Source organism: Meles meles, chromosome 6 (genome assembly GCF_922984935.1).
Source record: "Meles meles chromosome 6, mMelMel3.1 paternal haplotype, whole genome shotgun sequence".
In the NCBI taxonomy this organism is placed as follows: domain Eukaryota; kingdom Metazoa; phylum Chordata; class Mammalia; order Carnivora; family Mustelidae; genus Meles; species Meles meles.
Window position 1 is genome coordinate 54,207,982 of NC_060071.1, and position 16,963 is coordinate 54,224,944.

Genomic DNA, 16,963 nt, shown 5'->3' on the forward strand with positions numbered 1-16,963 from the left:
GTAGGTGGATGACCAATGCCCGCCTAACCCATTACCAAGGACTCCTGTTAGATGCCCCTCGAATCATCTTTGCCGAGGCAACTGCACTGAATCCAGCCACTCTGCTGCCCACCCCGGGTCTAGAGGTCCCCTGCACAACTGCCAGGAGATCATGACAGAGATCACTCAGGTGCGCCCCGACCTCCAGGACGCCGCCTTTCCCAACAGTGAGTTGATATGGTACACTGATGGGACCAATTTCGTTATGGACGGGGTGCGAAGGGCGGGTGCGGCGGTGGTGGACCAAGACGGGAATGTTGTTTGGAGTCCCCGCTTCCCCCGGGGACCTCAGCCGAAAAGGCCGAGCTGATTGCGCTGGCGGAGGCGTTAGAACGGCGTGAAAGGAGACTGGTGACTGTCTATACCGATAGCCACTACACTTTCGGCACTGTCCATGTGCATGGCGCCATCTACCGGGAGAGGGGCTTTGTTACGGCGGAGGGAAAGGAACTGCGTAATCTCCTGGCGGCCGTGCAAAAGCCCTTGGCAGTTGCGGTTGTTCACGTCCCTGAACACCAGTCTACCCGAACCTTGGAATCTAAGGGAAACCTGCGAGCGGATGAGGCCGCCAAAAAGGCGGCAATAGTTCCACCAGTTCTGGCACTCGCCCTGCCCGCACCCGAGCTCCCGCACCTATCCCCGCGACCTGACTACACCCCAGAGGACCTACAATGGATACGAAACCACTACTGCCTAGAGCCTGATCAGCATGGGTGGCAACGGGACCCAGAGGGAAGATTAATACTGCCAGCTAAACTAGGACTGTTCCTCCTTTCTAACCTGCACCAAGCCACTCATTTAGGAAAGAGAAAGTTGCTGACAGTTCTCGAGTCCGCCCGCCTTAAGTTCCCCGACAAGCCACCCAGATCCAGGAAATCGTGGAAATCGTGTCGGGTGCCAGGCTATGAGACCCTGTAGGAAGGGACCCCTACACACAGTTACAAGGGTACGGGGGAAGGCACCGGGACGGAGCTGGGAGGTATGGGTATAAGTACTTGCTCGTATTCGTTGATACTTTTTCAGGTGGAGACCTTCCCCGCGAAACGAGAGACTGCCCAAATTGTTGCTAAGGCAATACTAGAAGAACTCATACCCCCATATGGCGTCCCCGAAGTTTTAGGGTCTGATAACGGTCCGGCTTTCATTAGTAAAGTCCTACAGGCACTAGCCCGAGTGGTGGGGACCAATTGGAAGTTACATTGTGAATATAATCCCCAGAGCTCAAGGCAGGTAGAAAGGATGAACGGGACTCTAAAGGAGACCTTATCTAAATTAGCCATTGAGACTGGCGGGGACTGGGTGGCCCTCCTACCCTATGCTATCTTCCGGGTTCAGATCTCCCCCTTATGTGCACGGATTAACTCCCTTCGAAATCCTATATGGGAGACCTGCCCCCATTATTGTCCGTGCCTTGCCCAAATAAGACTCTAATGTGACCCCAAACGATCTGGTCAGTTTGGAGGCCCTACTGGGAGTCCAAAATGAGATTTGGCCCTTGGTGCATTCTTTTTATGATATAAAGGACACATCGAACCCGGAACATGGCATCGTCCCAGGGGATTGGGTATGGGTAAAGACACATAGGACCCAAACTTTAGAGGAAAGATGGAAAGTCCTTATATGGTTGTTCTGGTTACCCCAACTGCCTTAAAGGTTGACGGCATTGAGCCTTGGGTCCACCACTCCCACGTATGCCGGTCTACCCCGCCAGAACAGAGACAAGCCAGAGAGTGGACCGTGCCGCAGCATCCAGGTAACCCCCTGAAGCTACGGATCTCTAGACCTCAGGAGCACACAGGATCTTCCGCCCAGCCCGATGATGAAATGGCTATTGATCCTGACCCTGTTTATCAGTTGGAGAAAGACCCATGCGGGGATCAACCCTCATCAACCTTATAAGCAGACATGGATCTTGACGGATGGACAAACTGGTAAAACCCTCAACGAAACCACCAACACGGCCCCACTAAACACATGGTGGCCAGATTTATATTTCGACCTCAGGGATTTTCGGACTCACGCGGGGGAAGGAAAACAATTATACCATCAGACAAAAGTGGGCCCTTATTAACACCGCTCAAGGAAGAGCACAAGGATTCTGGGCCTGCCCTGGCAATTTAAAAAATAACTGGAAGACCTGTGGTGGCTTAGAGAGTGTTTACTGTAAGAGCTGGAGTTGTGTAACCTCTAATGATGGGCCCCGGAAGTGGGCTGTCGGGAATTGGGATTTAGTAAATTTCACTTTCAGAGACCTCGGCAACAGGGTACGCCAAGAACGTGTACAATTTAACCAGGAGCGGGAAAAAGAGAAAAGTCCTGGTTGTCCGGAGTGACTTGGGGTTTTCAGCTTGATATGGGCTGACTCTCCTGGGCCGGCCCTTACCCAAGTGGACTGTTAACATTTAAACTGGTTATCTGTGAGGCACAGAAAAACACGGCTCCTGTGGGTCCAAATTGGATATTGGCTCCTCCCGCCTTTACCAAGAACCCAGATAGCAGGGACACTTCGAAAGGGATCATAAAACCCCAGAATAATAAAAATAATACCTCTGTAATCCCTCTGACCAATACCCTTGTACTCTCCCCAGCACTTGTTATGCAAGCCACCAAGGACCCCCTATGGAAACTGATGCGCGCTGTGTATAAAACCCTTAACGCTACCAGCCTTAACCTCACGGCTTCCTGCTGGCTATATTATGATATAAAACCTCCATTTTATGAAGCCATAGGCCTCAATGCTACTTATACTGTTTCGGCTAGTACAAACCCCTCTCAGTGTCCATGGGAGTATAATAAAATAGGCTTAACTCTACAACATGTAAGCGGTAAAGGGGCTTGTGTAGGAAAAGTGCCACAGGTTGAACAAGGTTTATGTGCTTCCATAAATGCCACCCCGAGTCGGGAAAATAGCATAAGATGGCTAACCCCAGAAAGTAATGGATGGTGGGTATGTTCTAAGACTGGCCTCACCCCATGCCTCTCGACCTTGATCCTTAATGCCACTAAGGAGTTCTGTGTCCTAGTGACTGTGATGCCCCGCATTACCTAACACCCTGAGGAAAGCATGTATTCCCACTGGGATCAAGGCCTGAGCCTAAGGAGTAAGTGAGAGCCTTTCACTGCACTCACCATTGCTACCTTGTTCAGCTTGGGAGTAGCTGGGACCAGAACTAGCATAGCCTCCCTAGTCACTCAACAAGCCGGGATGTCATCCCTGAGAGAGGCCATAGATGAGGATATAGAAAGAAGAGAGACCTCCGTTATTCATTTAGAAAAATCTCTCACCTCCCTATCCAAAGTCGTCCTCCAAAATAGAAGAGGACTTGAATTGTTATTTCTCCAACAAGGGGGTCTATGTGCTGCATAGGAGAAGAGTGCTGTTTTTACGCTGACCGTTCAGGAGTAGTAAGGGAATCCATGGCTAAGGTAAGAGAAGGATTAGCTAAGAGAAAAAGAGAAAGGGAGGCACAGGAGAACTGGTTTGAGGCTTGGTTTAATAAATCTCCCTGGCTCTCCACCCTAATTTCTACCTTAGTTGGGCCATTTATCCTGCTCGTGCTCATTTTAACTTTTGGCCCCTGCATTCTAAACAAACTTATTAACTTTGTGAAGGACCTAGTTAATACCATCCAACTCCTTGTCTTAAGACAACAATATGAACAATTGCCGTTCCTGAGGACCCCTAGGGCTACCCTATAAATGAGCAGGATTCCTCATTATGAACAACTAAAGGGGGGGGGGAATGTAAGAGTGGGTTAGCATAAGAATGGCCATCTTGAAGGCTGGGAAGCCATTTTACTGAGTGTCCCTAACAGGCCATACTGCCTACATGGCTTGAGATAAGAGAAACTAGCTAAAACCTGGAAAAACAACTTAATCATATACCACCAGGGAGGTTAGGTGGTGGCGCGGTAGGGACCAGAGGTTAAAGAAAAACAAATAGTTAACTTGCAGAGATCACAATCCTGCAAGACAGGAGTCTCCCTTGGTTTACAAATGTCCTAGTGATTTACAACAAAGAAGTTATCTTCTCAATAGTCCAATTTCCAGAGACAAATAGCTGAGTTCCTTGAGGCCTAAGGTCACCCTCCCCACCATAAAACTGAAGGAGGCTAAAGCGGAGGGAAATGTAAATAAAGTTAAATTTCTTTTAAACCTAAATCTCACTTAACCGCCAGGGTGACGCCGGGGTGGCAAAAAGTTAGACAAAGTTAAACTGTCAAAGTGGGGTGCAAGATATGTATGTAGCTATGAAAAAGTGCCTTGTAAATGCTATATAAACCCTTGGCTTTGAGTGCTCGGGGTCCTTGTCGAAACCCGCTGCGCCGGGCAGATACTTGGACCCCAGCTAGCTGGAAATAAACCTCACTGTGTGACTTGCATTATCGAGAGTGTTCTCTGTCTCATTGAGGGGTGGTTGACTCCGTACCCTAACAGTGAACAGCTGGGCCTGCAGTTGTCTTTGTTTTGTCTTTTCATTTTCTGTTCTATTGTTCATTCTGTTTGCAGGGGACAGAGAAAATTCCCACCAGCGGCAGGTTCTGGGTAAGAACCACTGGGCCTGCAGTTGTCTTTGTCTTGTCTTTTTGTTGTCTGCTGTGCTGTTTGTTGTGTTTGAAGGAATGGGGCAAGCAGAGAGTAAGGGGACTCTGACTTTTAAGGGCTATGACTGGAGTCAACTGGGGTTAGTCTAACTCGAGACAGAGACTTTAAGGAATATTCCTAAGCAGCTGCCGAAACAACTTTCTTTTGGGGACATTCCTTGCCCTCTCAGGCCCGACGGGAACTGCCTAGCCCCTCCCCTTTGCTGGCGGGAAAGCATGGCGTCTGCTCCTCTCTCGGAGCTGATGAGGCCTAGAATTGGGAACCCTTTCTCTGCCTTCTGGTGGCACTTTGTTCTGTTCTTCACTGTCGGGAAACAAGAAGAGCGCACCCTGGACCTAACACCCCCCCACTCCGGATCTTCCCACCTGGGTCTCAGGTAAACATTCAAAGTGGAGTGGGCCATGTGGGACATAAATCAGTATTTAAACTAAGTTTGTTGGGTTAACTAGGATAAACATGTCTTTTGAGTTAACAATAGTAAATGTGAAACTTCAGAGTTTTTACCTAAGGTCAAATAAGCTCTTGTTATTTATTAAAATCTGTTAAAATCTGTGTTAAAATCTGAAATTAGCAAAGAAATGACTAAACTGATGGTTAATTGTCTCAAAGTTTTAATGGGTAATTGTTAAAGTAGCTCTCAAAGTCTTTGGTAACCTGAAACTTTATACCAAATGGGATAAAATGCTAGAGCGCTGGTGGCTGGAACTAGGTTTGTGCTTTTGAAATCTGTTGGTAAACATATTTTGTGCTTAACTGATTCATAAATTTGCCTTCAAAGAATTCTGTTGTAACAGTTCACAATTGGTTTATATTTAATCTTCAGTAGAGGTTAAGGTATTTCTAAGAGTACAAAATTCTGCTAAGTGTAACTAAGACTGATGGAAATAAGAAAAGCAACTCTGTATGTAAAAAAAAGTAGGAGATACATAAAAGAGAAAAAGACCTGATGTGTGATCCTGTTTGAATAAGAAAGAAAGAAAACAGCCCCAGGGCTACTGTCTGAGCTAGATCCATTCCTAAAAAATGGCTGGAAGGGGAGACTGATGACCTCCCATTAGCCAGGGATTCCTGGGGGGGGGGGGGGGGGGTCCAACCTGTGTAAATCTGAAGAGTGCCTGACTGTGTAAATGTGTCTGTATGGCTCTACCGCTTCGGCTACAGAGTCTGAGTGGGCTGCACCCTGAGTCTCGCGGGGCATCATATGGCATAACGGCCATCTACTCCACAGAGTAGCCTGGTCTGGGGCTTATACGGACAGACCTTAGCTAAGATGCTCCTAAGTTCCCAGGAGGGATGCAAACAGGACAGCATCTGAAAGATCCCCCTCCCTTTGTCTGCGACATCATTCACAATGGGACGGAAACCCAGAAAACTCATATCTTAAGACTGCACGCTTAAAAATAAAAAGAGGAAAGACACTGGTATAGAAAAGCTGGTTTTCTCTGTTTAAAAGGGCAAAATTTTCTTAGGTTAATTGAAATGTAAATGGTTTTCTCTTTGCCTGCCCAGAGTGGTAAATGAGATCTCTTTGACTCATAAGATTTTTCCTTGATATGCTAAGTTACTCCAGGAGTACTGCTAAGCCAATAATAAACCTTGGGTTACAGTTGGGTAAATGCTGTTACTACTCTAGAGGTTCTATACATTTTCTAGAGTTTAATGTTTTGATAAGGGTCATCACTTGATATTTACCCATATCTATTCTGAGTTTTTGTCATTTGTAATTGTTTTAATTCTCTTGTAAGATGAATTCCACCTTAAAAGAAATTCATATGGGAAAACTTTCAGGACAAATACAGGTCTTTGATATGTTAAAATCCTGGGAACTGAAATGAGTAAGAACTTACAGAAGTAAGGGCTGCATTCGGACTAAACCAGAATTAGTAACATGGGACTAGATGAAGTGAAAGTTTGTAATGTTATGTTTCTTAATGTTTTGTCTTATTTTAAACAGGACTGGTTCTGTAATGTTTGCTCCTCCAGACTAGGGAAACTTTTTCTTAAGTTATCTGTAACTTACAGAGATGTGAAAGTACTCATTTGTAAACGAATCAAGGCATTCAACTTTTCTCTCTATCTGAACCCTTTGAAACCAAAAGGTCTCAGTAAGTATTCTTTCTTCCTTGACAATAAGTCATTTGCATAAGTTCAGTAAGGATCTGTTCTCCTTGTAACAGGACCCCATTGGAAACTCTGGTGATTTTACCAAGGCTTTGACTGGAATGGCATATTTGAAAAGACTCAGATATGACCAGACAGCTTAAAGGAACTAAGGTTGACTTTAAAAAACTTGGAGCCATAAAGCCCTCTGGAACTGTTGGCCTGATACCTTGCTTACAGAGTTCCCAGCAGCCTCGCCAGGTGAGTAAAGGATGTCACTTCCTGGTAGGAGCAGGAGCCTCAGGAATTCTCCCAAATGTAACAGGTATTGCAGGCATGTCTGATGGCAAGTACGTGGCTTGGCTTCTGGCCCGGAGAGGCTACTAAAAGTTCAACCTAGAGATTCCTTATAAGAAGTCCCAGCAAAGCAGATTCTAAAAGATCTATATGATTACTTACTGTTCTTGCTGAGCTTATGTAAATAATTAGGCCAAGTTTGTTTAAACTGGACTTGTTTTTCAAATAAATTAGTCCTGATTTGGATATCTCTGGAAATAAAGGTTATTTTAGAGAGAAAAATTATGTTTTAATAACACACCTTAATGGGAGTTAAAATTCTAAATTTGATTGTTTTTAAATGTTTGTTTGTCTAAACTAGATAACTTGAGGAAAACATCAGAGAAGTTGCACAATAACTTGTGTAGACGATCTTGCCTTTGCCAGTCAGTCAGCCCCAGATATAAGGAGGAAACTTCAGAAAATTGAAGGATTTGAAAGGAAGAATCTGACTGAGTTAGTGGGAATAATGGAAATAGCCGCTGAGGACTATGGGTCATGCTTGTGGGGGACGAGAGCTCTCTTACAGACTCTGCAGGAAAAAGAGTAGCAGGTGCCAGCAATGAAAACACAGCTTTGTCAGAGCCACGCCACTTATTTAGGCTTTGGTCTCCATGAGGGAATTTCTTGGGACGGTGGGCTACTGTAGGCGAACCCACAGTTCGCAAAGATGACATGACCTCTCTACGAACTCGCTAAGGGAAGACTCACTACGGTAGAGTGGACAGCTGAGGCAGAAGGAGTATTTCAGGAATTACAAACAGCCTTACTGAGTGCCCCAGCATTGGCCATCCCAGATGTTACCAAGCCCTTCCACTTGTATGTGACCGAAAAGGCAGGGGTGACCAAAGGAGTTTTGACTCAGACTCTGGGGCCTTGGCAAAGGCCAGTAGCCTATCTTAGCAAGAAACTAGATCCAGTAGTGGCTGCGTTCCCCCTTACCTCCGCATAATTGCTGCCACGGCCCTCCTGGTCAAGGATGCAAGTATATTTACAGAAGTGGACTAAATTTTTAAAGGGGATTGGGCTAAGACTAGAAGAAGTTAGTAAGCCAAATACATCAGGGCACTCATTTGGGGACACACAAGCTTAAAGAGATTATGGGCAAGCAGTTCTAGGTTTCTAAATTAGGGTGTATGGCTCAAGATATGGTTGATAAATGTGCTCAATGCCAGGCAGTCAATGCGGGAGGAACTAGAATGGGAAGAGGGAAAAGAGAAAGAGGTAGGGGCACCTAGTTGGCTCAGTGGGTTAAGCCTCTGCCTTTGGCTCGGGTCATGATCCTAGGGTCCTGGGATAGAGCCCCGCATGGGGCTCTCTGCTCAGCGGGAAGCCTGCTTCTCCCTCACTCTCTGCCTGCCTCTCTGCCTACTTGTGATCTCTCTTTCTGTCAAATAAATAAATAAAATCTTTAAAAAAAAAAAAAGAGGAAGAGGTAAGGAACCAGAATTTATTGGGAAATAGATTTTACAGAAATGAAACTGGGAAAATATGGGCACAAGTATATGTTAGGTTTTGTAGATACCTTTTCAGGCTGGGTAGAGGCTTTTTCCACTAAACATGAGAAGGCAGGAATGGTAGCCCAAAAAGCTACTAAAGGAAATAATTCCTAGGTTTGGGCTGCCTCTCAGGATTGGGTCAGACAGTGGCCCGCATTTGTGAGTTCAGTCTCACAGGCATTGGCCAAACCCTTAGGCACTAATTGGAAACTACCTTGTGCCTACTGGCCCCTGGAGCTCCGGGCAAATAGAAAGAATGAATCAGACTCTTAAAGAGACCTTAACAAAGTTAATTGTGAAGACTGGCGGTGGGTGGGTGGATCTCCTTCCCTTTGCCCTCCTCAGGACCTGATGTACATACACCTTACTTAGATAAGGTGACCCCATTTGAAATAATGTTCAGGAGACCCCCCCCCCACCCTCAATTACAAGAGGTTGCCATAGCAGAAATGACTGATCAGTCTGTACTCCAGTCACTGCAGGCATTACAGTCTGTCTTAAAAAGAGCCCATGCAGGGATCCAGACTGCCCACACTGGGACAGAGGCGGAGGTGGAACCACATCCTTACCAACCCGGGGACTTGATTTGGATACGCCGCCACCAAGTGGGAATCCTGGAGCCTCCCTGGAAGGGACCGTTTACTGTCATCCTGACCACCCTCACAGCAATAAAAGTAGAAGTCATAAGGTCCTGGGTTCACGCCCGTCACCTCAAATGAGCTGAGGACAAGAACGCCCCTCAGAGGTGGATGCCGCTGCTGATGGACCCCGCCGATCCTCGACTAAAACTAAGACTCAAAAAACAATGAGTTCATTAAACTCATTGTTGCCCCTGTTGTTAAGATATAGGCAGGAGGTATAAGCAATTGCAAAATAAAAAATGGGGAACTTGACATATTGTTTCTAATAAAAAAAGAAGGGGCACTCTTCATAACCCTAGGAGAAAAATACTGTTTCTGGGTAAATCACACTGGAGTCATTAAAACAGTCTAGCAGCCTTTAAAAGGGGGGTATAGAACTGGCTGAAAAGTCAAAGATTTGACTAATCTCCAAAGAAAAGGGGGGAATGTAAGGACCTATTTAACCAGAGTCTTCCATTAAAGTTAAACAACAACCTTGTTGTTTAATTCTTAAACTGTCCCTGCTCCCCTTCCTCCAGGGGACTGACTTAAAAACAAGTCCCAGAAATCAGCCCCAGGTAACAAAGACCAGATACAAGAGTGGGTCAGGCCAGGTGGAGACATCTGATCTGTGGGGGGTTGCATACTGTCGCCCTAGCTACCAAGTAGTATGGGCCCTGCCCTTTGGGAGCCTTTTGGGCACCAATTCAAACCAAGGTGTGATAGGCTAGGCCAAATGTCTACTATAGGGTAAATTGTAATTCAATTGGTCACCTAGCATCACTGTGCAGCTTTCTCTGTGTGCTACAATTTTATTAGCCACCTATGCGTGGCCAGGCCCAACCGCATGGCCTTTGCCCTTAGAAGCTAGTCTGTGAAACAGACAAGGGTCGCCCTCTCTTGTGAGAGGTGTGGCCCTGAACGTTCTGTCTATTCTTGATGCTTGGCGAGGAATAAAGCTTTGCTTGATCTTTGCTTTATATCAGTCTTGCTCCTTTAATCACAGGCCCATTTTGGGGGGGACCTAATAGTCATGGCTCTAAAGTCCCCAGACCCCGGGCATCTCCTCTTACCAGGTCTCCTTGCTGGGGCTCTTACTGAGGACAGAGGCTGTGGTTAGTCCCAGGCTCAGAGGCTTTTGTCTGCTGTTCCTCTGTCAGGTATGCCAGCGTGGTCTGCGTGCAGCAGGGAAGGGTTCTGAGCCCTAGGAAAGAGGAAAGGGAAACCCAGGGCTTGGAAGATGCCCTTCTTGTGCACAGTGTGGATGAGACCCACACTCTCCAACTCACTGTTTAAAGCCAGTATCCCTGCAGATGCAGGAAGACCAAGCCTTCTTAAAGGAATAAAGGAGAAGTGATAACTTCCTCAAAGAAGTGTGAGAAAATTTTGAAATCCTGATGTCAGTTGAGTTCCTCCATCCCTGAAGTTTGGTAATTTTAGGAGAAAACAAATGACACACAAGCCTCCCCCAGGCCAGTTGCCAATTGCAAGTGCCACTTGTCTCCTGTGCTTCTGACTGCCTGGCTATAAATCTGAGCTTCACCAACTCCCTGTTTCTTCCAGTACTTTGCTAGAGTGGCACACAGAACTGGAGGAAACACTGATGGTTTATCAGTTTCTTAAAGGATACAGTAAAGGAAACAGAAGAAGAGCCAGATAAAAAGATACCTAGAGTAAGGTGGGACAGTCATTGTGAAGGAGCTTCTTTCTTCATGGAGTTGGGTTGCATCATCACCCTCCTAGTATAGACTCTGTAGGAAAGATGTTAGGGTTTGAAGCCATCAGCCAAGAAAGAATTCTTGAGACCTCTTTGGTGCAAAAAGGTGGTTTTATGAAAGCATGTGGACAGGACCTGAGGGCAGAAAGAGCTGTACTAGGGTTGTGACGGGTGGCTGGTTCTATACTTTTAAGTTCAGGTGGGGTTAGGGATAGACAAAGTCCTGAAGGTATTTGGAAGCAAGGGTTTTAGGTCCTTGCAGGGCTAGCTGCTGTTCAGATGAGGTCATTTACTAGTGTCTAGTACAACATGAGTCATGAGACCCTTCAGATGTCTATCAGTGGGCCATAAGCTTGGAGGATGATTGCTAACATATAACCTGGATGGGGTAGAGATAAAGGAAGTCTCCAAAGGCATTTACATATTTATTTTTTAAAGATTTTATTTATTTATTTGACAGAGAGAAAAAGTACAAGCACAGGAACCTCAGAGAGAAGGAGAAGCAGGCTCCCACTGAGCAGAGAGCCCATCAGGGGGATTCAATCCTAAGACCCTGGATTCATGGCCTGAGCAGAAGGCAGACACTTCATCAACTAAGCTACCCAGGTGCCCTGGGATTTTTATGTTAATGGGGACTTACAGTATCCTGGGAGTTGGGCTGATGTCAGGCTAAGTTGTCGCGGCCAGCGCAACAAATCAACCAGGAAATGTGAGGGTAAGAGGATGGTGAAAAGAAGTTAAAGAGACAAAGAGATGGGGGCAGGAGGAGCACTGAGGAGGATGTCCAACAGTGCCGAGTTTATTCAGGGCAGCGAGGCATTATATAGCTAACAGAAATAATTACAAAGAAGTATCCATCATTAGATAATTATGAAAGAATTTGTTACATGTGCATAAAACCCTCCAGGCTTCCCCATTAACTACTTCAAGGTCTAAATGCAGATCTGCCAAGGCCAGTGGTCTTTGTCTTCAGATAATAATTACAAAGAAGTAACAACAAACCTGAGAGTGTTCTTTGAGCTGTGCTGGAACAGCAAGGACCAGTTAAGAATTTAGGACTCCACCCAAATTGCTCTCATCTAACTAGTAAACATCTGGGAAGTCATGTAGGCCAGCGCACAACACATAGCACAGACCCTTTCTCAGTGCAACTCAACTTTTCCGTCCTAATAAGCCTTTTGTTCGGCTATTCAGACTTTAAAGGAGACACAAGTCAGGGCCTGGTTTGGTCCTCGTCTCAAGCCTTATCGTGGCCTCCCACGCTAAGGTTAGCTTTTTCCTCTAGCAAAATATTAACATTGAGGCAGCTGAGCTCTTTCAAGAGGGTCTCTCTGCCTGTCTGAAATACTTGTCAATGGGCTGCATGTTGTAAAGAAATTTAATGTTCTTTTTACATTTCTTTTGCCTGTGTTCTTCACATCAGGAAGAGTCATTCAAAGAGGTGATGAGACCTTGGACTAACAGATAATCTTCAGCTAAAAGGAAGAAGAGTGTGGGGAAGGCAGGCTCCGGGAAGGTAACCAGCAAAAGTATAGTAAACAAAGGTAAGGTTTGTTAAGCAGAGTTAAGTGTGCCTGCTTGATTGGTAAGAGTTTCTTGTGACTTAGAAGCATGTTTATCTTGTTACTAGGCACAGGGAAACACCCTTAGGGATAGAGATTTTCTCTATGATGATAAATATCCCTTATTTGTAAGTGGAGGATTTATAGGCTACTTTCAGAGCCTCTCCTTTGTCTTCTGTTTCTCAAAATAATCAACTCAAAATCCTCTGGATGCCAAAGAGCCAACTTTTGAGGTGTTACATTCTGGTCTCCTGTAGGAAGGAGTCTGGTTGGCCTAACTTGAATCTCATGATCATCACTTGACTCAGTAGAGGGGATTTGAAACCTTGGGATGACCCCACCGACACTACACAGAAGCAGAGGAGGAACAGTTCCCGAAAAGAAATGAATATGCAGCTATCCAAGTGGGGTGGAGGGAGTGGATGCAGGAAAACCCAAGCAAGAACACAAAGCTATTACACCAATTTTGCTTGAATCCATTTTTTTCCATATTGGATTAACTACCATCTTTTAACCCATTAATAAAAGGAATTTTTAGAGTTCTTAAAATGTATTGTGAAAACTTACTGTGGGAGACCAGAACAGATCACCCGGAATATAAGTATAGGCAACCAGTGTAAGGACCTATTTAGAAACTGTCCCTGCTCCCCTTCCCACAGGGGATTTACTTGGAGACAAGTCCCAGAAACCAGCTCCAGGTAACAAAGCCCAGAAACAAAGGTGGGTCAGGCCAGGTGGAGACATTCAATCAGTGGGGGTTTACATACTGTCTCCCTGGTTACCAAGGGGTAGGGACCCCCGCCCTCTGGGAGCTTTTTTGGTGCCAATCCTAATCAAGGTGTAATAGGCTGGTTCTAATGTCTACTAGGGTAAATTGTAATTCAATTGGTCACCTAGCATCACTGTGGAGTTTCCTGTGTGTGTTACAATTTCATTGGTCACCTCTGCGTGACCAGGCCCGACCGCATGGCCATTGCCCTTAAAAGCTAGTCTGTGAAACAGAGAAGGGTCACCCTCTCTTGTAAGAGGTGGGGCCCCGAACGTTCGGTTAGGTTAGATTCTTGATGCTTGGTGCGAAATAAAGCTTTGCTTGACCTTCGCTTTATATCAGTCTCGCTCCTTTAATCACGGACCCATTATTGGGGCATAACACCAGAATACAGTAACACAAACTATGCCACTACATTTTGGTTTTGTTTTATTTGTTTTTCTGTGTTTTTTTTTCCCATTTTTTTAGAGAGAGATAGTTTGTGAGAGTATAGCTCAGGTGACAGAGGACGAGGGAGAGAGAATCCCAAGCAAGCTCCATGCTCATGACAGCTGGATGTGGGGCTCGATCTCATGACCCTGAGATCATGACCTGAGCTGAAATTCAGAGCCAACACCTAACAGACTGAGCCATCCAGGTACCCCACACCAGACATTTTGAGACAGTTTTTATCAACTGAGAAAAACGATCAGTAATCCTTATCTTTATATTCATTATTGATACAGAACTGCTGGTTTCTCTCTTTTTTAAAAAAAGATTTTATTTATTTATTTGACAGAGAGAGATCACAAGTAGGCAGAGAGGTAGGCAGAGAAAGAGAGGAGGGGAAGCAGGCTCCCCACCAAGCAGAGAGCCCAATGTGGGGCTCAATCCTGGGACCCTGAGTTCATGACCTGGGCCAAGGGCAGAGTCTTAACCCACTAAGCCCACCACGTGCCCCCAGAACTGCTGGTTTAACACTAACCTCTTGTGAGTTTGGTTATTATAGGTCATTGTCTCCCCAGTGTCTGCTCATCCCCAGGGGCACTGAAAAATTGCAAAGCTGAGGAGCTTTTCTTGAAAAATGATGACTAACCTAGATTCCTTGGCTACTCATGGGGGCTAGATGTCTAGGACTAGGAATACATTCACCTAACTGAAAATGTTATGATCTTGGCCTTTTACCCAATTGTTTCAAGACTGGAGTCATTCAACAATGGAGGAGGCTAAAGGACACAAGGTACTTTAATGTTCCACATTTCTCCTCCATATACCTGCTTGAAGCAAAATTGAATGAAGTGAAGGTTTATCTTTCTCTGTATCACTCTTCCCCATTTAGCAAACAGAATTCTCATGGACGTTACTTGCTTGTGTCCTCAATATTTCCTTCTGCAATCTACTTCCTCTTTCCTCCAACAAAACTTAAGTCTAAAGACCCATTCTTGAAGGTTACATTTTTTCTTATCATTTTTATTAACATATTATGTATTATTTGTTTCAGGGGTACAGCTCTGTGAATCATCAGTCTTACACAATTCTCAGCGCTCACCATAGCACATACCCTCCCCAGTCCCCTCACACAGACACCCCATCCCTCCCACCCTTGAAGGATACATTTTAAAGTCCCTTATCCCACTGTATATCTCTGCCTAGTGAAAATGATTATTTTCTGCCATTATCTTCTACTTAGTTTATTATGCCTCGGAAACAATGCCTTAATCTATCTAAAAAGCATGTGTTTACTTAGAGACATGTTTAAGGAATGTTTCAATGACACACACCTTCAGCCTACACTGTGCACCCATGATAGCCAAGCACAGTCTCTATCACACACCATGGGACACCTCCACTAATCACACAACATATATGTGAATGTCACACACATTGGAGTGACATAATTTATTTAGGGAAGGAAGACCATTCAGGTTGGGTTGATACAAGGAGAGTCACTTTCAGGAACATACCTGGTTCAGTAAAACAGAGAAGCCATATAGAGCTTAATCTTAAAGAACTGTAGGAGCAAATCAGATACATGAGGGCACAGGAGTATTCCAGGCAGAGAAACTATGAGTGGTTTTGATAGGAAGAAAGCATGTGATGTTGCATAACTCTAAGTAGTTGGAAAACATTGGCACATAAATGTAAAGGAAGAAGTGGCAAGGACTGTTGATGGAGGCAGGGTCTCCCACTTGGGAGGTATTGGACACTCTACTTGAATGTCTGGGTATGTGTAGACTTTTTTTTTTTTAATTTATTTATTTTTGTCAGCGTAACAGTATTCATTGTTTTTGCACAACACCCAGTGCTCCATGCAAAACGTGCCCTCCCTATTACCCACCACCTGTTCCCCCAACCTCCCACCCCTGACCCTTCAAAACCCTCAGGTTGTTTTTCAGAGTCCATAGTCTCTTATGGTTAGCCTCCCCTTCCAATTTTTTTTTTATAAACATATAATGTATTTTTATCCCCAGGGGTACAGGTCTGTGAATCGCCAGGTTTACACACTTCACAGCACTCACGATAGCATATACCCTCCCCAATGTCCATAACCCCCTCCCCCTCTCCCAACCCCACCTCCCCCAAGCAACCCCCAGTTTGTTTTGTGAGATTAAGAGTCATTTATGGTTTTAGACTTTCTATTTTTTGATGTCTAACAACTGGATGTTCTCTATGCCATCGACATACCCCATAAGTACCACCTTGGAATTCAATGTAGCGGTAGCTGCTGTGCTCTCTGTAGCTCTTTTGGTTGCCCTCCTGGTAGCACTGGAGTATTTTGAAGGGATGCTGGGCCCATATGTATACATTTCTGTAATGGTCTCTCCACTTGCTGAGGAAATATGCTCGATTTTGTGCCAAAAGGTATAAGTGAAGATGTGATAGTTCCTGTCTTGTGGAGCTTCTCTTTCCCTCATGAGATCATTGCATTTGTAGTCGCTGAATTTCCAGCTTGTGCTCAGGTAGTGCTGTTTCATGAATTCCCTCCAGGAAAGGTTCTGGCTGTGTACAAGCAGCCCACCTAGGGGAAACAGCAGGGTCAAGAGAGGGCCTAGGACCTTTAGAGAGGATGCCATCTTAGTCACCAGAGCCACCTGTGGGTCCACAGAGAAGAAAGAGGAAAGCATTATCTCGACACTGCCATAAGAGTTGACCTGCACCTTAAAATTCCTTTCTTGCCAGTGTAGGCACTGGCACCCAACTTTACCATTTTGTTCCCAGGCTTGAAGAGGATAAATCTCATTAGGTAATTAAATTTATGAGAACTAAAAATATGCTAGAGCCTGACTGAGACAAACACAAAATGGTCAAAAATAGGTGAAGTTTATTTTGAGAATTTCAAACACCTGCTGTCTGGCCTGTCCTCTACCCAAATGGAGGAACCCATCACCCTCTAGCTAACTCTGTTCAACAGTCCAGATCAATTCTCTGAAGAGCGTGGTTTAAAAGAAAATGGTATTTTAAGCTTTGTGGCTGTGAAGTGGAAAGGGTTGTCACCACTTAAGGGAAAGAGGAAGTTAAGTGAAGACTTGGGTGATATTTTCCAAGCAAGAAGGCTTAGGTCCCCTCAAACCCCAGGCTACAGTTACATTGATTCCACAAAACGGTGTTTATCTGATCCCGCTTTCCTTAGAGCACTTCCCCAAAGCCTGTGTGAAACCCGTTATCACTTCTGACTACTCATATACTTCTCAGCAGTCATTTATCTCATTATCATAATTATAAATCTGCTTGATTTG

At 45.1% G+C, this 16,963-nt stretch overlaps 1 pseudogene; it reads right to left on the reverse strand.

The window, feature by feature from the left end:
• Window positions 1–15,862: 15,862 nt before the first annotated feature.
• On the reverse strand, window positions 15,863–16,512 carry LOC123944263 (annotated as a pseudogene).
• Between the last annotated feature and the right edge of the window lie 451 nt (window positions 16,513–16,963).